At 49.9% G+C, this 25,301-nt stretch overlaps 1 long non-coding RNA gene across 1 annotated transcript; it reads right to left on the reverse strand.

The window, feature by feature from the left end:
• Positions 1-19,770: 19,770 nt before the first annotated feature.
• LOC119961948 lies at positions 19,771-24,697 on the reverse strand. The gene is made up of 3 exons (XR_005459767.1): positions 24,552-24,697; positions 23,672-23,775; positions 19,771-20,116 (listed from the first exon to the last, which is right to left on the reverse strand). It is a non-coding gene; the product is annotated as an uncharacterized LOC119961948 (long non-coding RNA).
• Positions 24,698-25,301: the final 604 nt, after the last annotated feature.

Raw genomic sequence — 25,301 nt, forward strand, 5'->3', positions numbered from 1 at the left:
CACATTTCCTGCCGACTACACTAAATTGTTGTGGTGGGCATCTTCCAACTGGCCACAGGAGACCCAGGGACAGATTACAATAGTTCATTCATGATTCAAGCATGGTGGGAACTACCCCAGAGAAACCTATGGAGGAGCACCCTCCTCTGATACAGCTCTAATGCAGCTCTCTAGCATAGCAATTACAGGGAGAGCATTCTAACACCACTTTCTCTCCCAAGTCACAGATATAGACTACTATACAGTTATTCAGTACAAAGAGCATTGTTTTAAAATTCTGATCTTACCTACATAGGTTTATTATTAAATGTTCACCCAAAGGCTGTTATGTAGCTAGAAAGCTGTCTGTTCTGGCAAGTTCTCCTGATGTTAGTACCTTGACACATTTGACTAGTCTGTGATTTTACTCTAATGCAGAGGTGTCAGATCTATTCCTCTTTTTACTAAACCTATTAATTCATTGTTACAGGCACTAAATCCCCCATACCAGCACTGGTGATGGCGAGCGGCCTTTACTGTCACTTTGAGATATCTGCGAAGCCAGGCTTGCTGGAGTGTTTAGGCCCCACTCTCAGTGCCAGTGCAAAACTTGCTCCCCTCCAAAAAACATTTCTAAGCCTAGGTGAATTGTGAACACTCAACCACCCAGTGGGAATCACACCTCATTTCCCACTGGAGACCACACTGAGAAATTATTTGGGAGAATTGCGCCCTCTGTCTCTTTAACTTTTGCCCAACTCTGATCTTATTTGCGAGTGCATGCTTATGTTTGTACACCTCTTGTCGTTCTCTGGTTTTTATTACCCATACCCTGTCCTGCACAATTAACCTGTCCTTTCTCTTTAACTTTACAAATCTCCCCTCTTCACCCCCACACTAATTAGTTTAAAGGCCTTTCTATAATCTAAGTTATACAATACACCAGGGCACAGTAAATTATTGGAATAAGTAGGTGAAGCTGGGGTTGTTCTCAGAGAAGACTGAGATGAAATATGATAGATGCATTCAAAACTGTGAGGAATCTAGACAGTGTAGATAGAGATAAACTGTTTCCATTCGCCGATGGGTGAAGAAAAAGAGGACACCAATTAAAGCTGATTCGCGAAAGAACATAGAACAGTACAGCCCAGTACAGGCCACGATGTTGTGCCCACCATTTATGCTAATTTAAGATTAACCTAACCTACACCCCTTCAATTTACTGCTGTCAATGTACCTGTCCAAGAGTCGCTTAAATGTTGCTAATGACTCGGTCTCCACCACCTCTGCTGGCAGTGCATTCCACACACCCACCACTCTCTGTGTAAAGAACCTACGCCTGACATCTCCCCTATACCTTCCTCCAATCACCTTAAAATTATGTCCCCTCGTGACAGCCATTTCCACCCTGAGGAAAAGTCTCTGACTATTCACTCTATCCATGCATCTCATCACCTTGTACACCTCTATCAAGTCATCTCTCTTCCTTCTTCGCTCCAGTGGGAAAAGCCCTAGCTCCCTCAACCCTTCTTCTCCAGTCCAGGCAGCATCCTGAGTAATCTCCTCTGCACCCTCTCCAAAGCATCTACATCCTTCCTATAATGAGGCGACCAGAACTGGAAACAATATTCCAAGGGTGGTCTAACCAGGGTTTTATAAAGCTGCAGCAAAACCTCGCGACACTGAAACTCAATCCCCCTGTTAATGAAAGCCAACACACCATACGCCTTCTTAACAATCCTATCAACCTAGGTGGCAACTTTGAGGGATCTATGTACGTGTTCCTCCACACTTTCAAGAATCCTGCCTTTAACCCTGTACTCAGCATTTAAATTCGTCCTTCCAAAATGAATTACTTCACCTTTATCTAGGCTGAACTCCATCTGCCACTTCTCAGCCCAGCTCTGCATCCTACCAATGTCCTGTTGTAACCTGCAACAACCCTCGACACTATCTACGACTCCACCAACCTTCATGTCATTGGCAAACTTACTAACCCACTCTTCTGCTTCCTTATCCAACTCATTTATAAAAACCACAAAGAGCAGGAGTCCCAGAACAGATCCCTGTGGGACACCACTGGTCACCGATCTCCAAAGAACAAACAAAGAACAAAGAAAAGCACAGCACAAGAACAGGCCCTTTGGCCCTACAAGCCTGCGCCGACCATGCTGCCTGTCTAAACTAAAATCTTCTACACTTCCGGGGTCCCTTTCCGTCCTATTAATGCATTTGTCAAAATGCCCCTTAAATGTCACTATCGTCCCTGCTTCCAGCACCTCCTCTGGCAGCGAGTTCCAGGCACCCACTACCGTCTGTGTAAACAACCTGCCTTGTACATCTTTAAACCTTGCCCCTTGCACCTTAAACCTATGCCCCGAGTAATTGACCTCTCTACCCTAAGAAAAAGCCTCTGACTATCCACTCTGTCTCTGCCCCCCATAATTTTGAAGACCTCTATCAAGTTGCCCCACAACCTTCTTCATTCCAGTGAGAACAAACCAAGTTTATTCAACCTCTCCAGTTGGAATACTTTCCATCCACTACCAATCGCTATCTTCTTTCGGCCAGCCAATTCTGTATTCAGACAGCCAAATTTCTTTCTGAATGAGCCTACCATGGGGAACCTTATCAAATGCCTTACTGAAATCCATATACACCACATCCACTGCACGACCTTCATTAATGTATCTCGTCACATCCTCAAAGAATTTAATGAAGCTTGTGAGGCATGACCTGCCCCTCACAAAGCCATGATGACTATCTCTAGTCAAACTATGTTTTTCTAAATAATCATAAATCCTATCTTTCAGAATCTTTTCCAGTATTTTGCTCACCACAGACGTAAGACTGACTGGTCTGTAATTCCCAGGGATTTCCCTATTCCCTTTCTTGAACAGAGAAACCACATTTGCCTCTCTCCAACCATCCGGTACTATTTCAGTGGAGAGTGAGGACGCAAAGATCACTGCCAACGTTGCAGCAATCTCCTCCCTCACTTCCCATAGAAACCTTGGGTGTATTCCGTCTGGCCCAGGGGACTTATCTATCCTGATGCTTTTCAAAATTTCCAGCACATCCTCCTTCTTAATATTAATCTGTTCAATCCGATGAACCTGGTTCATGCTGTTCTTATGAGCAACAAGATCCCTCTTGCTAGTGAATACTGATGCAAAATATTCATTTCGGGCCTCCCCTACCTCCTCAGACTCTAGGCACAAGTTCCCTCCACTATTCCTGATCGGCCCTACTCTCACTATGATCATCCTCTTATTTCTCACATAAGTGTAGAACGCCATGGGGTTTTTCCTAATCCTTCCTGCGAGGGCTTTTTCATGCCCCCTTCTAGCTATCCTAAATCCATTTTTGAGTTTCTTCCTGGCTACCTTGTAACCCTCTAGAGCCAAGTCAGATCCTTGCTTCCTCAACCTTATGTAAGCTTCCTTCTTCCTCTTGACTAGAAGCTCCACTTCTCTTGTCATCCAAGGTTCCTTCACCTTACCATTCCTTCCATGTGTCAATGGGACAAAACTACTCAGCACTCACAGCAAGTGCTCCTCAAACAACCTCACATTACTGTTGTGCATTTCCCTGAGAACATCTGTTCCCAATTTATGCTCCTCAGCTCCTGTCCAATAGTGTATAATTTCCCCTTCCCCAAATAAATACCTCCCCATACTGTCTGTTCCTATCCCTCTCCATGACTATGGTAAAGGTTAAGGAGTTGTGGTCACTGTCACCGAAATGCTCTCCCACTGAGACATCTGACACCTGGCCTGGGTCGTTCCCAAGCACCAAATCCAATATGGCCTCCCCCTAGTTGGCCTATCTACATATTGAGTCAGGAATCCTTCCTGTACGGACCTGACAAAATCTGCTCCATCCAAACCATTTGCACTCAGGAGGTTCCAGTCAATATTAGGGAAGTTGAAGTCACCCATGTCAACAACTGTTACTTCTGCACCTTTCCAAGATCTGCCACCCAATCTGTTCCTCCATCGCTCTGCTGCTTTTGTGGGGCCTATAGAAAACTACCAATAAAGTGACTGCTTCTTTCTTGTTTCTGACTTCCACCCATATGACACAGTAGATAAACCCTCCTCAACTACCTCTTTTTCTGCAGCTGTGATGTACTCTCTAATTAACGGTGTCACTCCCCCTCCTCTTTTACCTCCCTCCATATTCTTGTTAAGACATCTAAACCCCGGAATATCTAACAACCATTCCTGCCCCTGTGAAATCCATGTCTCTGTAATGGTCACAACTTTGTAGTTTCAAGTACTGATCCATGCTCTAAGTTCATCTCCCTTATTCTTGACACTCCTTGCATTGAAACAGACACACTTTAAGCCATCCCACTCTGTGCAACTTTGCTCTATCAACTGTTTATCTTTCCTCACAGACTCGCTGCATACTTTTTCTGCCCGTTCAACTGCTACCCTATCCTCTGATCCATAGCTCTAGTTCCCAGCCCCCTGCCGAACTAGTTTAGACCCTCACGAAGAGGTCCAGCAAACCTCCCACCCAGGATATTGGTGCCCATCCAGTTTAGGTGCAACCCGTCCTTCATGTACAGGTCCCACCTTCCCCAGAATGATCTACATGTCTGAAGCCTTCCCCCCGTACCAGCTATGTTGCCACATGTTCAGCCGTGCACGCTCTCTGTTCCTTGCCTCACTAGCTTACGGCACTGGTAGCAATCTTGATACTACTCTGCACGTTCTGCTCTTTAGCTTCCAACCTAACTTCCTAAAATCACTTTTTAGATCCTCATCTCTTTTCTTAGCTATATCGTTGGTGCTAGTGTGCACCACGACTTCTGGTTGCTTCCCTTAAGAATCCTGTATACTCGATTCGAGACATCCCTGACCCTGGCACCCGGGAGGCAACACACCTCTCGTGAGTCTCGTTTGCAACCACAGAATCTCCTATCCATTCCCCTAACCATTGAGTCTTCTATCACAATCGCTTTTCTATTCTCCCCCTTCCCTTCTGAGTCACAGAGCCAGGCTCAGTACCAGAGACCATAGGCAAATTGAGGAATTTTTAAAAAAAGCAAATGGTGATAATCTGCAATGGACTCACTGAAAGCGTGGTGGAGGCAAAATAAATTAAAGCTTTCAAAATGGAATTGCTTGAACGGAAAACAATCACGGCTCTGGGGAAAGGCCAGGGAAGTGTGATGAGTTGGCTTTCTCTTATTGTATGCCAGCATGAACTCAATGGACCAAAAGCCTCCTTCTCTACTGTAACCATTCTATTAAACAAAATGCACATGATAGACACTGTTGTTTCAATCACTTACACTATTAAAAAATTAGTAATAATTATTTGTTTTGATAAATTATGGGCTGGGACAGTGGGCTGGATTCGGCCCTTCCCCAGCCATGTGTTTCTTGGCAGTGCACCATTCGCTGGTGGAGGGATTCTATCCTCCCGCTGCTTATCAATGGGATTTCCCATTGAAATCAGTCCATGCCTCCGGGAAACCCGTGGGAAAAGTGAATCGCAACAACCGGAGAATTCCGGTCAGTGTTTTCTTAAGTCGGAGATAGTTACCTGTAATGGATCATAAACAATGTGAGTACAATAATTGCAAGACAAATTCCTTGTGAGCTTGCAATTGGTAGAGGTTTTCCTCCTGCTGTAAGTAGCTGCAAAACGATGGTTAGGCCCACAGTTAATTTAGTGGTCTCGAACACCGTTGTCCAAAAAGGCTGGATGGTGAAAGAGAAGAATGCGCAATTGAATGTACTATGAGCTAGACTGAGTATTGGAAGCACTTACATGTCCTGGTTCTGTAGATTTGTAGAGGATGAGGAATGTGTATTGACTTGATTCAGTCCCTTATGTGTATTGATTGTGAGAGCCAGCCACTGCACCTCCTCCTATCTATTGAGAGCAGATGTCTCATTCATATTTCCACGCTTTACGTATGATTTTTCATTTAATATATATATATTTTTTTTAACTATAATTTTTATTGGAATTTTTTACAGAAAATATAAAACATAACGACAAACAATGAAATGCAACAAAATAACCCATAATAACTGTAACACCCCCCAGACCATATCGACGCATGTATCACATCCCCCACCCCCCCCAACCCCAATGAACAACAAAAGAACTTAAAAATAAATTTAAATTAAATAAACAAACATAGTCATCGTCTGTCCCCCACCCACCTTTTCCCTCCCCCTTCCCCCCCTCCCCCCCGGGTTGCTGCTGCTACTGTCCCCGTACCCTATCGTTGAGCCAGAAAGTCGAGAAAAGGTTGCCACCGCCTAAAGAACCCTTGTACCGACCCTCTCAGGGCGAATTTGACCTTCTCTAGCTTAATGAAACCCGCCATGACATTGATCCAGGTCTCCACGCTTGGGGGCCTCGCATCCTTCCCTTGTAGCAAGATCCTTCGCCGGGCTACTAGGGACGCAAAGGCCAGCACACCGGCCTCTTTCGCCTCCTGCACTCCCGGCTCCACCCCAACCCCAAAAATCGCGAGTCCCCATCCTGGCTTGACCCTGGATCCCACCACCCTCGACACCGTCCTCGCCACCCCCTTCCAGAACTCCTCCAGTGCCGGGCATGCCCAGAACATATGGGCATGGTTCGCTGGACTCCCCGAGCACCTCACACCTGTCTTCACCCCCAAAGAACCTACTCATCCTCGTCCCAGTCATGTGGGCCCGGTGCAGCACCTTGAATTGGATGAGGCTAAGCCGCGCACACGAGGAGGAAGAATTAACCCTCTCCAGGGCATCAGCCCATGTCCCGTCTTCGATCTGTTCCCCCAGTTCCCCCTCCCACTTAGCTTTCAGCTCCTCTACTGACGCCTCCTCCACCTCCTGCATAACCTTGTAGATATCAGATATCTTCCCCTCTCCGACCCAAACCCCCGAAAGCACCCTGTCGCTCACCCCCCTCGTGGGAAGCGAAGGGAATCCCTCCACCTGCCGCCTAGCAAATGCCTTTACCTGCAGATACCTGAACATGTTCCCCGGGGGAGCCCAAATTTCTCCTCCAACTCCCCCAGGCTCGCAAACCTCCCATCAATAAACAGGTCCCTCAGCTGTCTGATTCCCGCTCTGTGCCAACCCTGAAATCCCCCATCAATGTTCCCCAGGACGAACCTATGGTTCCCCCTTAACGGAGCCTCCATCGAGCCCCCCACTTCTCCCCTATGTCGCCTCCACTGCCCCCAAATCTTGAGGGTAGCCGCCACCACCGGACTCGTGGTATACCTCGTAGGAGGGAGCGGCCACGACGCCGTTACCAGGGCCCCCAGGCTTGTATCTCCACAGGACGCCCTCTCCATCCGTTTCCATGCTGCCCCCTCCCCCTCCATTACCCACTTGCGCACCATCGACACATTGGCCGCCCAATAATACCCCGAGAGATTGGGTAACGCCAGCCCCCCCCCCCATCTCTACCCCGCTCCAAGAAGACCCTCTTCACCCTCGGGGTCCCATGCGCCCAAACAAAGCTCATGATGCTGATAGTCACCCTTCTAAAAAAGGCCCTAGGGATAAAGATGGGCAAACACTGAAAAAGGAACAAGAACCTCGAGAGAACTGTCATTTTGACGGACTGCACTCTACCCGCCAACGATAGCGGCACCATGTCCCACCTTTTAAATTCCTCCTCCATCTGCTCCACCAGCCTGGTAAAATTAAGCTTATAGAGAGTCCCCCAACTCCTGGCCACCTGCACCCCCAGGTATCTGAAACTCTTCACTGCCCTCTTAAATGGGAGTCTCCCAATTCCCTCCTCCTGATCGCCCGGGTGTACTACAAATGCCTCACTCTTGCCTAAATTTAACTTATAGCCCGAGAAGCCCCCAAATTCCGCTAACAGCTCCATCACCCCCGCCATGCCCCCTTCTGGATCCGCCACATACAACAGCAGGTCGTCCGCATACAGCGATACACGATGTTCCTCCCCACCCCGCACCAGACCCCTCCATCTCCCTGACTCCCTCAACGCCATAGCCAAAGGTTCAATCGCCAGTGCAAAGAGCAAGGGGGACAGGGGGCACCCCTGCCTGGTCCCACGGTAGAGCCTAAAGTACTCCGATCTCCTTCCATTGGTAACTACACTTGCCATCGGAGCCGCGTAGAGCAGCCTCACCCATTTGATGAATCCCTCCCCGAATCCGAACCGTTCCAGCACCTCCCACAGGTACCCCCACTCAACTCTATCAAACGCTTTCTCCACATCCAGCGCCACCACTATCTCCGCCTCCCCCTCCACTGCCGGCATCATAATAACATTTAGAAGTCTCCGCACATTCGTGTTGAGCTGCCGTCCCTTGACAAATCCTGTCTGATCCTCGTGTATCACCCCTGGCACACAGTCCTCTATCCTGGTGGCCAGGATCTTCGCCAGCAACTTAGCGTCAACATTGAGGAGCGAGATAGGCCTGCATGATCCACACTGCAAGGGGTCCTTATCCCGCTTCAGGATCAGAGAGATCAGTGCCTGCGACATTGTCGCGGGCAAAGCCCCCCCCTCCCATGCCTCATTGAAGGCTCGCACCAACAGGGGGCCCACCAGATCCGCATAATTTTTATAAAATTCCACCGGGAACCCGTCCGGCCCCGGCGCCTTACCTGACTGCATTTGTCCAATCCTTCTGACTAGCTCCTCCAACTCTATCGGCGCCCCCAGCCCCTCTACCAGCTCCTCTTGAACCCTTGGGAACCATAGCCTGTTCATGAAGCTCTCCATCCCCCCTCTCCCCATCGGAGGTTCTGACCCGTACAGTTCCTCGTAGAAGTCCCTAAAGACCCCATTTACTTCTGTCCCCTTCTGCACTACATTCCCACCCCTATCCGTCACTCCACCAATTTCCTTAGCCGCATCTCGCCTGCGGAGCTGATGCGCCAACATCCTGCTCGCCTTCTCCCCATACTCATATACCCCTGCGACCTCCTCCACTCAGTCTCCACCTTTCTGGTGGTCAACATGTCAAATTTGGCCTGCAAACTGCGCCGTTCCCCCAGCAACCCCTCCTCCGGTGCCTCCGCGTATCTCCTGTCCACATCCAGGAGCTCCCCCACCAGTCTTTCCCTCTCCTTCCTCTCCCTCCTTGCCCTATGGGCCCGGATGGAGATCAGCTCCCCCCGGATCACTGCTTTCAGAGCCTCCCAGACCATCCCCACCCGGACCTCCCCCGTGTCGTTGGTATCAAGATACCCCTCAATACTTCCCCGGACCCTCCTACACACCTCCTCATCAGCCAGCAGCCCCACATCCAGGCGCCAGAGCGGGCGCTGGTCCCGCGCCTCCCCCATCTCCAGATCAACCCAGTGCGGAGCATGGTCTGAAATCGCTATGGACGAATACTCTGCATCCTGCACCTTCGGGATCAATCTCCTGCTCAGGATGAAAAAATCTATTCGGGAATAGACCCTATGGACATGGGAGAAAAAGGAATACTCCCGTGCTCTCGGCCTCCCAAACCTCCAGGGATCCACCCCTCCCATCTGGTCCATAAACCCCCTCAGCACTTTGGCCGCCGCCGGTCTCCTACCCGTCCTTAAACTGCACCGGTCCAGTGGGGGATCCAGCACTGTGTTAAAGTCTCCTCCCATGATCAGGCCCCCTGCCTCCAGGTCCGGAATGCGGCCCAACAAGCGCCTCATGAAGCCGGCATCATCCCAATTCGGGGCATATACATTAACCAGCACCACCTTCTCTCCCTGCAGCCTACCCTTCACCATAATATATCTGCCCTCCTTGTCCGACACCACTCAGCCGCCTCGAACGCCACCCTCTTCCCCACCAGAATCGCCACCCCCCGGTTCTTCGCGTCCAATCCTGAGTGAAAAACCTGCCCCACCCACCCCTTCCTCAGACGAACCTGGTCCGCCACCTTCAAGTGGGTCTCCTGGAGCATAGCCACGTCCGCCTTCAGCCCCTTCAGATGAGAAAATACCCTAGTTCTCTTAACCGGCCCATTCAGCCCCCTCACGTTCCAGGTAATCAGCCGGATCAGAGGGCAACCTGCCCCTCTCCCCCGCCGGCTAGCCATAGCTTATCGACTGCTCGCCCCAGGCCAGCTTGCCCCGCCTGACCCGTTCCCCATGGCGATAACGCCTCTCCTCTACCCCCCCCCGGCCCACACCAGCTCCTTCCTGGCCATTCCAGCAGCAACCCGGTATCCCCCCCCCCCCCCCCCCACCTCCCCCCCCCCCCCCCCCCCCCCACCCACCCAGGCTAGGACCCCTCCTAGCCGCGACGCACCCTCCGTGGTACTTCCGTGAGTCAGCTGACTTCTGCTGACCCGGCAGCTCCTGCCAAAACCCATCTCCTCCCGGCATGGGGTCATCCCCCTCTTGCCACACCTCCTTGGCACCGCTTCAGCGCGGGAAAGAAAACCAGTAGAGGCCACGCCCCCACCTCCAACTCCGCCCCCCCCCTGCCCCGCAGCACGGACAACCAGAGGAAAGCCCGCGCTTTCACACTGCCACACCCCACCCTTCTGACGCAGCTCCTCAAAATCCAGTTTCACCCCAACCCCCAGCCCCGTACAGAAGACAACATATAAAGCACATACCCCCAACGTTCCCCACATACCCCACACCCATTCCCAACAGACAAACCCACCCGGAAACAGAGCAAAAAGAAAACCAGCATAAAAAAAACACGTGTCAAAATTGAAGAACAGCAACAGCGAAAACAGCAACAGCCATAGTGTGTCCCCAGACCCTAGTTCGAGTCCAGCTTCTCCGCCTGTACAAAGGCCCACGCCTCCTCCGGGGACTCGAAGTAGTGGTGCCGGTCCTTATATGTCACCCACAGACGCGCAGGCTGCAGCATTCCAAATCTGACCTGCTTGGCATGCAGCACCGCCTTCGTCCGGTTGAACCCGGCCCGCCGCTTTGCCACCTCCGCACTCCAGTCCTGGTAGATTCGCACTACCGAATTCTCCCACTTGCTGCTCCTCTCTTTTTTGGCCCAGCGCAGCACACACTCCCGGTCACTAAATCGATGGAACCGCACCAGCACCGCCCGCGGGGGTTCATTTGCCTTAGGCCTCCTAGCCAGCACTCTGAGCTCCCTCAAGCTCCAGGGGCAAATGGAAGGACCCCGCTCCCATCAACGAGCTCAACATCGTGGTCACGTACGACGGGAGATCCGACCCCTCCAGCCCCTCCGCCAGGCCCAGGATCCTCAAATTCTTTCACCTCGTGCGAACGTCCAGCTCCTCCAAGCGGTCTTGCCACTTTTTGTGAAGTGCCTCGTGCAACTCCACTTTCCCCACGAGGACCACGGCATCCTCCTCCCGCTCAGCGGCCTGCTGCTGCAACTCCCGAATGGACACCTCCTGGGCCGCCTGGGCCCCAAGCAGCTTGTTGGTAGTCGCATTCAGGGAGTCCAGCAACTCAGCCTTCAGCTCCGCAAAACAGCGCAGAAGAGAGGCCTGCTGCTCCTGCGCCCACTTCCACCAGTCCTTGGGTGTTCCGCTGGCTGCCATTTTGTCCTTCTTCCCCCGCTTTTAATATTTTTATTTCATGTTAGTCATATGTTATTTCATAAAGTTTGCTGCATTATAGCAATTGTCAATTTGCTGATGCATTTATTGCTGTATGGGGACAGCAATAAACATCATAAACTACTTCAGATCATGAGTACCCAAGAACACCACAAGGAATCTAGAGACTAGAGTTCTAAAATGAAAAAGAATCTTTGCAATAAGAACATAAGAACTAGAAGCAGGAATAGGCCATCTGGCCCTTCGGGCCTGCTCCGCCATTCAATGAGATCATGGCTGATCTATTGTGGACTCAGCTCCACTTGCCGGCCCGAACACCATAACCCTTTATTCCTTTCTTCTCCAAAAAATTATCTATCATTATCTTGAAAACATCTGATGAAGGAGACTCAACTGTTTCACTGGACAGGAATTCCATAGATTCACAACCCTTTGGGTGAAGAAGTTCCTCCTCAGCTCAGTCCTAAATCTACTTCCCTTTATTTTGAGGCTATGCCCCCTAGTTCTGCTTTCACCCGCCAGTGGAAACAACCTGTCCACATCTACCACATCTATTCCCTTCATAATTTTATATGTTTCTATAAGATCCCTCCGCATCCTTCTAAATTGCAATGAGTACAATCCTAGTCTATTTAACTTCTCCTTGTAATCCAACCCCTTCAGCTCTGGGATTAACCTAGTGAATCTCCTCTGCACACCCTCCAGTGCCAGTACGTCCTTTCTCAGGTAAGGAGACCAAAATTGAACACAATACTCCAGGTATGGCCTCACTAACACCTTATACAGTTGCATCATAACCTCCCTAGTCTTAAACTCCACCCCTCTAGCAATTAAGGACAAAACTCCATTCGCCTTCTTAATCACCTGTTGCACCTTTAAACAAACTTTTTGTGACTCATGCACTAGGACACCCAGGTCCCTCTTCACAGCAGCACGTTTTAATATTTTATCATTTAAACAATAATCCCTTTTGCTGTTATTCCTACCAAAATGGAGAACCAAAATGATAACCTCACGTTTGTAATGTGGTACGCAACAACATTTTCAAAATTGAGAGAATTCTAAATGTTGCATTTTTAACTCAATCGTGATGGGGTGCTTGTGAATTATGTAGCCCATGTTGCTTGGCTGTTTTCAAAATCCACCGCTTCTCAACATTTGTCCCCAAATAAATTACTGAGATGTGAAAGTGATCTCCATTCACTTCAATAGAAATTAATTAACTGCAAATCTGCTTAGCTGTATATAAATATTCAATGAAGGAGGAAATGCTGTGTATTCAAAGGAGTAAGTAGAAGGCAGGGTGAAAGGGCAAACCCCAAAAAGGAGGAATGAAATGATACTTCGTGACGTCCTGAAGAAAGGCAGATCATTTGGAGAATTGAAGCGAGAACCACAACACTTATTCGGCGGGATTCTCCGATTCTGTGGCTATGTCCGGAGGATGTATGTGGCGACCACAAAGTCGCCGCCGCCCCCACACCGATGCTCAGTCCGGTGGGGCGCTAGCAGCCATGCCACGTAAAGCCCTTTACCTGCCGAAAGGGATGCAGAATGGCCGGGTCTGTGGCCATGCATGCGTACGTCGGGGGCCTGTGGCGGCCACGTCGCACAACATGGCGCTGGCCGTGCACGGACAAGGCCTGTCAAAAACTGCCTGCCTGTAACACTCCTCACTGCCTCCACCAAAGCCGCCCCTGCCAGCAGTACGGCCCACCCCTCCTCCCCGACTGTGGTAGCACTGGACACAGTCCGCAGCCGCCTCGCCATGTTTACGAAATTTGAGAGGACACGCGACCGATGCTTTCGGGAAGTCGACCCATCAGGGGCGGAACATCAGGGGAGGGCCTCAGGTGACATCCTGAGGCTGTCCCAACAGTGTGCGGCGTATCCTCAAGTGCACCATTTTTGAGGCTGGTGTGTCATTGGAAAAACAACGCTGCCCCCCGATTTCGGCGTAAAAATGGATTCTTCAGCCGCTTGCCAAACGCGATTTCGGCGTCGGCAATTGGAGAATCCCGCCCTAAGTGTTGACGCCAACGCAGAATCCGTGGACATTCACAACAGAAAAACTGGTGCCGTACCTGGACCAAATCTGCTGCTGTAAAGGGGCTAACACCAACGCCACGTGGAACACAATCGATTCTAATGAGAAACGGTGCTGGATTCACGATTGCCACTCAGGAGGCTGACAAGCTGCAGCCACATATACACACTTCACTCCCCACACACACCATCCCAGCCAGGAGAGCGTCACCCCGTTTCACTGACGCTGAGCTGGAGACCCTCCTGGATGCAATGGAGGAGGGGAGGATGACTCTGTACCCTGGCCCAGGAAGGAGGATGCCAGTTGTTGCTGTTCGTCGTGCCTGGATATAGGTGACAGAGGAAGTCAGCGCCTGGATTGGCCAGCAATGCCGGAAAAAACTGCACCAACTCCTCAGGGCGGCCAGGGTGAGCAGGCAACGCTGTGCCCCTGGCACTAACCCTGGGCGCACAACCCAGAACCCTACTCCCCCCCTCGTCCCCCCCCTTTCCCCCCGCCCCACCCCAACTGAACGCCCACCCTGCCCGACATGCCGGTACCCAACCGACCGCCATGGACGGGTGCCCTAGCCACTGAGGCCACCAGCTACCTACCCAATGGGCTGCATGAGTCGGGCTGTCTAACACTGTCACCTTCTGAGTGTGTGTGTGTGTCTGTCCGAGGAGAAGGCTACGTACAACTGCCAGGAGCGGGAGAAGACAGGAGGGAGACAGCCCCTCACCATGGCAGAGCAGAGGGCCCTGGACATGGATGGCGGACCGAGGTTGCTGAGTTGGAGCTTGGCCACGGGCGAGGAAGTGAAATCCCGATTCATTGCGGTTCCCTATGAAACAAGTGTCAAGCCCCCTATCAACCCTCACTCGACCCAACCCTCACCCTACACTACCTGCACCCAGACACCATCCTCACCCTCCACCACCCTCAGCCTAGACCACCTACATCCCCACACCCCCACCCATACGCCCACCCCCACTCCTCCCCCAGCCTGTGATCTAATTATGCCTCTTGTCTCGTGTCTTGCAGGGCCTGCTCGGGATGGGGCAAATCCATCTGGCGGCCCCCGCCCCCAGCCAGTGCCACAGCTGGATCCCCCCGTGAGCCGAGCAGTGAGACTGAGAGCAGTTTGAACACCAGCCCTCGCCCAAGACTTGGGACCCCGGAGCTCGGGTCGGAGGATGACAGTGATTTCCCGTCACAGCAGTCCTTCCAGGGACCTGTCTGGGATCTCACAGACCTCATGCACAGGTGCATCCATGCCATTACCAATGAATAGACACTCACCTCGGTTGTGCACTTTAATGAAGAGGCTGCTGGGACACTATCTGGTGTGCAGCACACAATTGACCTGGTACAGCAGCTAGAGGTAGGAACACTCAAAGGGGCAGATGGTCGGAGGGCAGGCCGACCACATGAACTAGCCATCGTCCAGATGGGTTTCGGGCTTCTGGAATGCACCGTTCCATCGATTGTGGAGATGCAGTCGCAAAGCCAGGTACTTCATGAGGGGTTGTCGGCGAGCATCCAGCACCTGTAGGTGCAGTTGGAGGAGTCCAACCACATGCAGGAGCAGGAAGTGGTGCCGACAATGCATGCCATCCAGGCTAACACCACAGTGGAGGCATTGGCGGCAACAGTCGTGGCCATGGATCAGCATGTCCAAGACCTGGGGAAACCTGTGCTGGCGCTGGCCGAAGCCCAGGCAGGGTTCCCAGAGGGAGATGGCGCAGCCACTGGCTGACGTGACATAGACCCAGAAGGTGGTGGCACAGTCAATGAGTGATATGGTGCAGTCCCAGGCAGAGATGGTCCACTCCCTGTGTACCGATGTACAGTGAAAAGTATTTTTCTGCGGCCGAGGGAACGTACACTATACGTTCACAGTGGACGAAAGAATAATCGACAAAGTACAAGGACAAATAGTGATTGGTTACAGTGCAGACCCTGGTCGAGACCAGAGCGGGCCTCCAGGACTGGCAGTGCCAGGTGGTGGGGTGGGGCCTCTAGGGTTAGCTCTGCCCGCCCCAGGTCCGATGGAGTAGCCTGGGGACCACCGAGCACCCCAAGGGAGGATGTGGTTATGGGGCCCTTGCCGGTGACTCCCACAGAGAAGGTGCCGGAACACCACAGCATATAGCACACTCCTCACTCTCCTGTCCCTGGTGCATCGGCTAGGCAGCGGGCAGAACATGTCACCTGGAACACCCGAGCAGCAGCTGGGCCCATCCAGGCCCGGTCGCCCCAGAAGACGCTTGCCAACGGGGACCCGGGTCACAGGGCAGGGATCACAGTAGACTGCCTCCACTCATGCTGCACTGTCTGGGAAACTACCTAGGTGCGACATATCTGTCAGATGATGACACACCTGGCACCATGGGGGTATGGGGGAGGACACCCGCTCCCGGTGGCCGTCAAGGTGACGGTCGCCCTAATCATTTACGCGACGGGGTCCTTCCAGGCGCCGAGTGGAGACCTGTCTGGGATCTCACAGACCTCATGCACAGGTGCATCCGTGCCATTATCAAGGCCCTATATGCCCAGGTGGCTCAATACATCCACTTCAATGTGGACCAAGCCCACCAGGCTGCCCGGGCAGCGGGGTTCGCCACCATCGCCGGGATGCATGGCCCGCTACAAACCAAAAGGGTTTGTTCCACTCGATGAATGTGCAGCTGATATGTGACCATCAGATGCGCATCATGCAAATCTGCGCCCGAAACCCGGGCAGTGTGCATGATGCCTTCTTCCTGCCACACTCGACGATTCCTGACATGTTTGAGACATCCCTCCTGACTGTGGGGGTTGGCACCTTGGTGACAGATGTTATCCACTGTTGCTGATGACACCTATCAGGAGGCCACAGACCAATGCAGAAACACGCTACAATGAAGCCCATGCAGCAACCAGGAGTGCGATGAGCGGTGCTTCGGCCTCCTGAAGATGCGGTTCAGGTGCCCGGACCACTCTGGAGGGGCCTTCCAATATGATGCTGAGTGGGTCGCCCGCATCTTCATGGCCTGCTGCATCCTCCACAACACTGCACAGCAGAGGGGCGATGTGCTGCTGGTGGAGGAAGAATGCCAGGCCTAGTCTGATGAGGAGGATGCTGAGGAGGGTGAGGGTGGGTAGGACATGGGGCCCAGGCAGGCACGGGAGGCCGCACGACGTGTGCGCCAAGGTCAACGGACACAGAGCGCACTGATCGCCTCCAGGTTCACCAACTGGGAGGTGTGGGCGGGGGTTGTGGTAGGGGGGGGACTGGTGAGGGGTGCGGACACAGCATCCAATTCCCACACCCCCCTCACTGGCGCCCGCCCCCCCCCCACAGCCATTCCCCGCCTGGAACACCCTCCGTGATACATACCTGTCGCTCTACACGGTGGGAATCTTGGGTTGGTGGTAACAGCGGCTCTGGCCCATGGGATGGAGGATGATGACAACCCCCTCTGCGATGACTCTGGTGCTCCACATCATTTGGCAGCATCTGACCCCTACCTATGGCAGCACTTTCCAACATCCACCTGGGTGATCCCTGCATGTGAGCTGCCCATTCCAACAGCCAGTGTCATCAAATCCCTGGCGTGACAGTGGTGAGGACGGTCAGGGTGGTGGGGGGGGTGGGAATTGTGGAGCCCAGGCCCACAGGGTCTACCCATGGCCCCCACTCCCCCAATGTCTGCCCATTCCACCCCCCCCCCCCCCCCCCCCCCCGGGCCGGGCCAGCCCAGACCGGCTCATCCCTCACACCCATCTGACAGAGCACCGGGGCAGGTTGTAACAGTGAACAGGTGTTTAATGTGACAATGTATATTCAGATTTGTGCCCTAGCCCCTATAACTAAACTAAGCCCTGCCAACTCAACTAGTGTCTAACTATCTAGCCTTACGGCCCTAATGCTACACCTGTCTCCCTGCTCTGCTGGAGTATTCGATGACATGCTCAGTCTGGCATGTCCTTGAATGACAGACGGTGCCGCTGCACACGAGGCCTCATGTGGCACCTCCTTGCCACCTCCTTTCATTGGCTGTCGAGCTGCTAGCTAGGCAGCTACCCCCTGTCATTCTGCGCACGCCCAGCTGCTGCAGCTTCCTCCTGTTCCTCAAGCAGTACCCGTTCCTTGAACCGCAGGGCAACCACCAGGGCTGCGGTGACTAGCAGGAAGGCCACCATTGCTGGTTGGATTCCAATATCCATTGTCTGCAGGGGGTGAAAGGCTGACATGTTAGCATGGTGCATACCCCCCGTGCCCAACCAGGTCCAATGGGCTAAATGGTGGCCCTGGTAGGCAGTGTGGACTCTGCCCCCGCATGTTCCCCCCCCCAATTCTCGCCATCTCCAGTGGCTGGCACCGTGGAGGCCCTTGGCCCTGGCACCTGCCCCTGATGCCAAGGGTACCATTGGTTGGTACTGCCCTCGCTAGGGGTATGCACCGCAACCCCTGTAAGGGCTACTGTGCATGTTCCCCAGTGTCTGGCGCAGCAGCCCACAGTCACTCCTCTCTGTGTCCAACCTCCTCTCTCTCACTCAGCAACCACCATGCCAGTTTCACGATTTTTAAATGCACAAGTGAACCGCACCGTCGTGAACTCAGCCCATTGAAGGAGGAGGATCGCGGCGGCCTCGGAGAGTACCACTAATAATATGCAAACGGTGTGTACTGTACGTGCGTTCTGGTACGCACTGATGCCGTTGTCGTGGTGATGGAGAATCGCGATTCGGAGTCGGAACTTTTTCTCCGCCCATTTGTGTTTCGCGATTTCGGCTTCGGCAAACAGAGAATCCTGCCCAGTGATTTTGGAAAAGGGAAAAATGAGCCAGATCTTAGGCAGGACGCTGACAACGAAGAGTTTGTTATGACAGTGAAAGTAAAAAGAAAGCAGATAATAATAATAATCTTTATTAGTGTCACAAGTAGGCTTACATTAACACTGCAATGAAGTTACTGTGAAAATCGCCTAATCGCCAAATTCCGGTGCCTGTTCGGGTACACAGAGGGAGAATTCAGAATTTCCAATTCATCTAACATAGAAATGTGAAATAAAAACAGAATATTGGTGGAAATAGACAGCAGGAGAACATGTATCTGAAAATATAAATGAACATTTCTAGAATGTCTCTACTCAAGCATTTATTCCCACTTCGGTGGGTGGCATGTTCTGATATGTGGAGAGTTGTGTGTTGCCGAGGGTGCAGCTGGGGGCTAGGGGTGGGGAGGAGGGGGGGGGGGGGGGTGGTGGGGGTGGAGAAACGTGTGGTGGGGGGGGGGGAGAGGCTAAATGGTATATTTGACTTGCATTTGAAATTGACAAATGTCAACAAATCAGCTCTGCCGCCTGTTTTGACTGCTAACACGGGTGCGTTTACAGCATCAAGATGTGTACAAATTAAAGATAGCAGCTAGCTAACCAGTGTTAAAATGGAAATGTTCTGATTTTGTCAGCTACTATTACTTCACCACATTTCAGCCTATTTTGGTGTATTTTTACCATTGCAGTTTGGACCACATACTTGAGGAAGCTAAAATGACAGCAGGCATTGGCTGACTGGCAGGGGGCCTGACTCAATTACCATGAGGAAACGCAATGTCAATATTTGCCTTTCATCCCGCACTGAAGACTGTGACAATTTTTGACTGCTGTTGTCTGTTTGTTACTTAAAAAGTGATCAGCCAGAAATTGAAAATCCACGAGCAGCGCTAAATCTTCAATATGCAAATATGCACACCGTGTGTGGGCTGTATATGCATTTGCAGGCATAAACTTTACAGTATTGACATTGAGCATGCTCCACCTAATTCAACCGAACATTGAGCAATCTGACCACCAGTCCTTAAATTCATCTTTGAAAGCTACATTATAAAAGAGCTGCCCACCCATGCCCAGGATCACTTCAGACCCCTCCAGACCCAACCTGCTGGCCAACTGCGCATAGAGGTTGGCCAGTTTTCCTCCCTTGTGCTGGCAATGTGCTGCACTGAAACACCAGTATGCCATTCACAGCTTTATCTGGCACATGCAAAACCGGCCTGGACTTGAATATTGTTTGATCCTCCCATTACCGATTAAAACAGGAGACAGAGCTGATTTGCTGAAATTCGTCAATTTCAATGTCTCCGCCCCGCCCCTCGCCAATACACGGCTCTCCACATTACAGAAAGTGCCACATACCAAAGAGAAAGAAATGCTTGAGTAGAGATATTCTAGAAATGTTCATTTATATTGTTAGATATAGATTGTCCAGTTGTCTATTTACAGCAATTGCCTTTCTACAATTTCACATTTCTACAATCTGTTTTTTCTTTTTGGTACCATCTGGAAGCCCAGAAAGTACCAAGTAAATATATTTTACAGCGGAAAGCACGTCTTAATGATGGATGGACCAAGACATATTAATCAAAGTTATAGATCCCTGGATTGGTACCAATGTTTAAATTACTAGATTATGTGAAATTGTTTAACGTGCGAGCGGTCCTAATTGGCATCCAGTTTCTTGGAGAAAGAGACTCTGTTGGATCAGATGTCTGTTGCCTAAAGTGAAGTTCCATGGGAAACAGTCATTCCCTTCAGCATTCGTGGAACAAATGAAGTATTCTGCTGTGACACAGAGTGGAAGAAATTATAGTTACCAGGTTTTGAAATATTCCAGACACCAGGAGCAGGCATCAATGTAATGAACATATTAAAGATAGACAGCGTGGTGATGAAAGCATCATGGTATAACACATCAGGGTATATCAGCAGGAGTTGAAATTGGAATGTAATAATGGGTAAATGAATTCCAGAACTGCCCAAGGAAAAATTAAAAGATGCTTTCGATGTGACATTAAGAACCATTATGTGACGAATTACCCAGAGCAAAGAGGCACAGTCTTGTAAATGGTGCATGCAGAAAATAGTTTTGCGAAAGAGAATGAAGGTAATGATGAATATGAACAGATTATGCAGCTTATAAGTCTTGTGATGAATTTATTAATCATGGTCTCCATGATATTTATCCTTTAAATATATTAATCATTGACTCTCATAGTTGTGCAATGTTAGCTAGTGCTTGTACTTCAACAGTGGGTATGTTGGATTGGTTAAAACATTATTTTCATTCACTAATGGGCATCAACACAGGGTCACAAAAAAGTGCTACGTGCTTCAGGTTTGGTGATGACAACACATTGCAGCCATTCAAGACAGTGGTAATTTCATGCAAAATGGCTGACTTTAGCCATTATAAATACGGACGTCATTTCTTCTGAGATACCAATGCTGTTGAGGAAATCCGACATGAATAAGGCACAAATTGATGACGGAAGAGAGTTGGATGCTGTTTACTTGGACTTCAGACTGGTACACGAGGTGAAGTCACAAGGGATCAGAGGTGAGGTGGGAAAATGGACACAGGACTGGCTCGGTCACAAAAGGCAAAGGTTAGCAGTAGAAGGGTATTTTTCTGAATTGAAGTTGTGACTAGTGATGTTCCACAAGGATCTGTGCTGGGACCTCTGTTGTTTGTAGTATACGTAAACGATTTGGAGAAAAATGTAGCTGGTCTGATTAGTAAATTCACGGATGACACCAAGGTTGGTGGAGTGGCAGATAGTGTTGAGGATTGTCAGAGGATACAGCAAGACATAGATAGGTTGGAGACTTGGGGAAAGAAATGGCAAATGGAATTTAATCCAGACAAATGTGAGGTAATGCACTTTGGTAGGTCTAACATCGAGGGAAAATATACCGTAAGACGACAAAACTCATAGGAATATAGAAAGTCAGAGAGATCTGGGCATGCAGGTCTACAGAATTCCACCCTATCCCCGTAACCCAATAACCCCTCCTAACTTTTTTTTTGGACACTAAGGGCAATTTAGCATGACCAATCCACCGAACCTGCACATCTTTGGACTGTGGGAGGAAACCAGAGCACCCAGAGGAAACCCACGCAGACACGGGGAGAACAAGCAGACTCCGCACAGACAGTGGCCCAGTGGGGGATTGAACCTGGGACCTTGGCACTGTGAAGCCACAGTGCTATCCATTTGTGCTACCGTGCTGCCTAGGGTGACCTGATAAAGTTCTACATGATTATGAGGGGCATGGATAGAGTGGATGAACAGGCACTCTTTCCCAGGGTGGAGGGGCCAGTCAGCAGGGGGCATAGGTCCATTGGGCAAAGTGTAGAGTAGATGTACAAGGCAGGCTTTTTAGACAGAGTGTGGTGGGTGCCTGGAATGTGTTGCGAGGAAGATTGTGGAATCAGATACATTAATGGTGTTCAAAAGGCATCTTGACAAATACATGGACAGGATGGGTATAGAGGAATACAGCACTAGGAAGTGCTGAAGGTTTTGGCCAAAGGTGGTATCATGACTGGTACAGGCTTGGAGGGTTAAGGGCCTGTTCTTGTGCTGTATTGTTCTTTGTTCTTTGTTTGAAATGAAACTTGACATGGAATACAGTAAGGCAATTATGTTTGCAAAATGAGTTAGAATTATAGAAGTTACAGTGCAGAAGGAGGCCATTCGGCCCCCCGAGTCTGCACCAGCTCTTGGAAAGCGTACCCCACTTAAACCCACACCTCCACCATATCCCTGTAAACCAGCAACCCCACCTAACTAAGGGCAATTTAGCATGGCCAATCCACCTAACCTGCACATCTTTGGACTGTGGGAGGAAACCGGAGCACCCGGAGGAAACCCACACAGACACGGGGAGAACGTGCAGACTCCGCACAGGCAGTGACCCAAGCCGGGAATCGAACCTGGGACCCTGCAGCTGTAAATCAACTGTGCTAACCACTGTGCTACCGTGCTACCCCTGATATTTGCCCTTTAGTTTATCCCATCAGAACTATACTGTATCTTTTTTACAAAATCTGGGGTGGGATTTTCCGGCCTCCCCTGCGGCAAGTTTTGAAGTGCCGGAGGTTTGCACCATCGTGTAGGGATTGAAAATCCCACCCCTGATGTTTCACAACAGACTGTTAGGCAAGTATTAATGACATCAAATTATAATAAGTTAAAAAAAAACTATGTTCTTAAAGTTACACAGACAATTTACCAATCCGACTCATCAACTCAAAACTCCTGCTCAAATGTGCAGGTGTAGTTTATCAAAAGTATACAAGGCTAATAGAAGAGATTAGTGAGAAGTGTGAAATCAAGAAGCATCAAAGAACATCCCATGTCCTATTGTGAGCCTTTTATTGGCATGCGATTTCAACAATGCAGTTTCCATGGATTTAAAGATATGAGACAAAGATTTTTTTAAAATCACCTTACATTTTATTGAGCCAGTTATTAGAAAGGCCCAAATATTCCAGTATCCGTATCATCGAATATTGGACTTAAGTTGGGAGATGCACTTAAGGACCCCATAGAAGCGCTGGCGAACACACATGTGCTCAAATTTCCAGGGAAGTTTAAACTTCCGATGCGCTGATTTCCTCAACCTGGATCTTCCGCAAAACTGTCCACCATTAAGCTCAGTGCCAGAGACTTGGATCAGATAACCTGAATACCCTGGGAATGTTCCTCAGGATGATACCTAGTCTAACTCAGTAATTAGCGTAACTGAATTGAGCACCCTCATCGATCCCCCAATCAACACCCTCCCTGACCTATTACCCCCACTAGGCTAACCCCCCAAACCGAACGACTAAGCCCCTCCCATCCAGCAACCCCACTGACCCAATTATCCCCACTGGACTAGCCCCCCAACCCAACCTGACTACTGCCTCAACCTGACCTGACTGGGCCCCTCCCATTCAGCAACTCCCACACCAACCTGAGCAGACTAAATCCCCACCTGACTACATTACCGACATGGCCCATCTATCACCCCAGCCAACAACCATCAACACAACTATTGCTCCGATCTGACTATCGGAACACTCCCCCCAACATGGCCCAACTATACCCAATCACAAGACTACTCTCCAACCCGACCTGATTACCTTTCCCAACCCACTGCCCCGATTTGACCCAACTAAACCTCTACCTGACTCAACTACCTCCACAACCAACTAACCCTGACACAACCTGACCATACCCCCTCACCTGATTAATCCTACCTGACTACCCCCCAATTCACACACACCCACACTCCTATACTTTCTCACTTATCCACTCACAAACTGACTTGAGATCTTTAAAAACTTACCTAAATAAGGTAGCTAATTTTGTGGAAAGGACGCACGTCCTCTTCCCTTCCTCATGATGTCTGTGCTGACCCATCGATTCTGTAGCTGGAATTGGAAGTCCTGCCTGAAAAATCACAAAACAGCACTTTGCAAAGAATCTTCGCAGGCGGTGTCAATGCGCATAACATTGATGCTGACTGGAATATCTGGAAATTCACTGTTTGTTAGAAGAAAAATTATATTATCGATAAAATCATGGGAAAATTGATACGAACAGCAGTGAAGATTTTAGTCCAATGATGGTGGTGAATTGGCTAATGAGGAGTTCAGAGCTCTTTATGAGAATGTGATTATCGTGTCATGCAGCTGAAAGTCCTTTTAGCAATGACCTTTGTGAAATAAATCATCCTGTGATTGATGAAATGGTGCTTAAAATTTGGCTGATCAATCAGTGTAAATTGACAACTGTGCGCATGGGCAGTTTATGCAAAGAATTCTCTTCAGATGGTTGAAGAATACAGTCCTTATCAACTAGTCTATAGGCGCAATCATAAATTACTTTCTGTTTTTTGCAATTATCCTCTTACTCCAGAAGGTACCAGAATTAGTGCCATATTTTCTGAGCATTTCAATGCTCTGCATGGCCAGAGATAGGCTTTTATCTAGGCTGAAGTACCGGAAAGAATTTCTGAGTACTGAGGCACCTTTTAGACAGAGTTCAATTCAGTATATTTGGTAAAGCAGAAAGAGAGGATCATATGGAATGGAAAGGCCATGATAAAATAATAATAGATAATGATTATATGACAGTAATCAGTTCATCCCTCATAATTAATTTGGAGAAAGTTTAAAATCATTCTGAACAGTTGATAGAAGTAAATGAGGCAACTTGTGTCTCACATGGGCAGCATTGTGGAGTGGCGGTTCCTCCCTACATGTAGGTTTCATCTCCTCTTGGCCAGAACTACACAGCAGGTCACACATTCTACTTTTCTCAGAGGATATCGCACAGAAACAGGAACAGGCACAGGTGAGCAGGGGGCTTGTACAAGGTCATCTGTCTGAGTGCCTGCAGAGGTAAACAGATGTGGAGATCAGCTGATGAGCAACCTGAGAGAAAATTTGTTTAACTGGCATTTATGGGGAGACAGTAGACTAGCAATCCAGAGACCCAGAATCATGCTCTGAGCACCCGGCTCCGAATCCTGCCATGGCAGATGGTAACATTTGAATTCAATAAAAATCTGGAATTAAAAGTCTAAAGGTGATCATGAAACCATTGTCGATTATCGTAAAAAACGATCTGGTTCACTAATGTCCTTTAGGGAAGGAAATCTGGCTTCCTTACCTGGTCTTGCCTACATGTGACTCCAGACCCACAGCAATGTGGTTGACTCTTATGTGCCCTCAGGGATGGGCAACTTATGCTGGCCCAGCCAGCGAAGCCCACACACCATGAATGAATAAAAAAAATTGAGCTTTGTGCGACCTTGAATTGGAGTACAAACTGGGACTGGTTGAGAACTCGACTCTCGTAGGACGTCAACTTTCCGAACACTAAGAGATTCTCTTTGTTTTGGTTTGACTGCACCAGTAAATAGATGAACTATCAAGTTAACTATGTGGGGAAGATAATCAATGTAAAGATAA

The sequence above is a fragment of the Scyliorhinus canicula genome, chromosome 2 (assembly GCF_902713615.1).
Source record: "Scyliorhinus canicula chromosome 2, sScyCan1.1, whole genome shotgun sequence".
Lineage (NCBI taxonomy): Eukaryota > Metazoa > Chordata > Chondrichthyes > Carcharhiniformes > Scyliorhinidae > Scyliorhinus > Scyliorhinus canicula.